Consider the following 577-nt stretch of genomic DNA (forward strand, 5'->3'; position numbering starts at 1 on the left):
AATTCCTTCTCAGGCATTTCCAAAGCCTGCCCATCTTCCAGTATGGAGTGTAGGTCTACTTCCAGCTCATTTGCCTCAGTCCCTTTATCTTGTTTCTGGGCATGTGCAGATATGGTCTTATGCTTCTGTTTTTAGGACATCTTCAGTGGTTATCTGTGGCCTTAATAGTTATATGTGAGTGTATTTTGGTGTGTTTTTTTATGCTTTCTGAATGCCTCCAGGTAGATGTGTTTAGGAAATGGGCTTCCCTTTTCATTCTTCTTCTTGAGAAGTTTCAAGATACCACTGTTGGTCGTTTTGATGTAATTTAGGATTTAATTTTCAGCCTATTTCCTCTTTTGTCTGCTTGTCTCGCTCCACAATCACCGTTCAGGACTTGTTTCTAGTTGGAAACAGTTCAGGGCCAGCTATGGACATTTGGTTTTAATTGGAAGCTGTCTCTTTAAATTTCGAGGAGATCTGTGCGCATTCGTAGTAGAACCCTCCGAGGGTGGGGCTGGGGTGCCCACTATCTCAGGCACCCCTATAGTCACTAGAATGGAGGTGCACAGACAGCAAGGGACCAATAAACAGCTAC

This window comes from Chrysochloris asiatica, unplaced genomic scaffold (assembly GCF_000296735.1).
Source record: "Chrysochloris asiatica unplaced genomic scaffold, ChrAsi1.0 scaffold00260, whole genome shotgun sequence".
NCBI lineage: Eukaryota > Metazoa > Chordata > Mammalia > Afrosoricida > Chrysochloridae > Chrysochloris > Chrysochloris asiatica.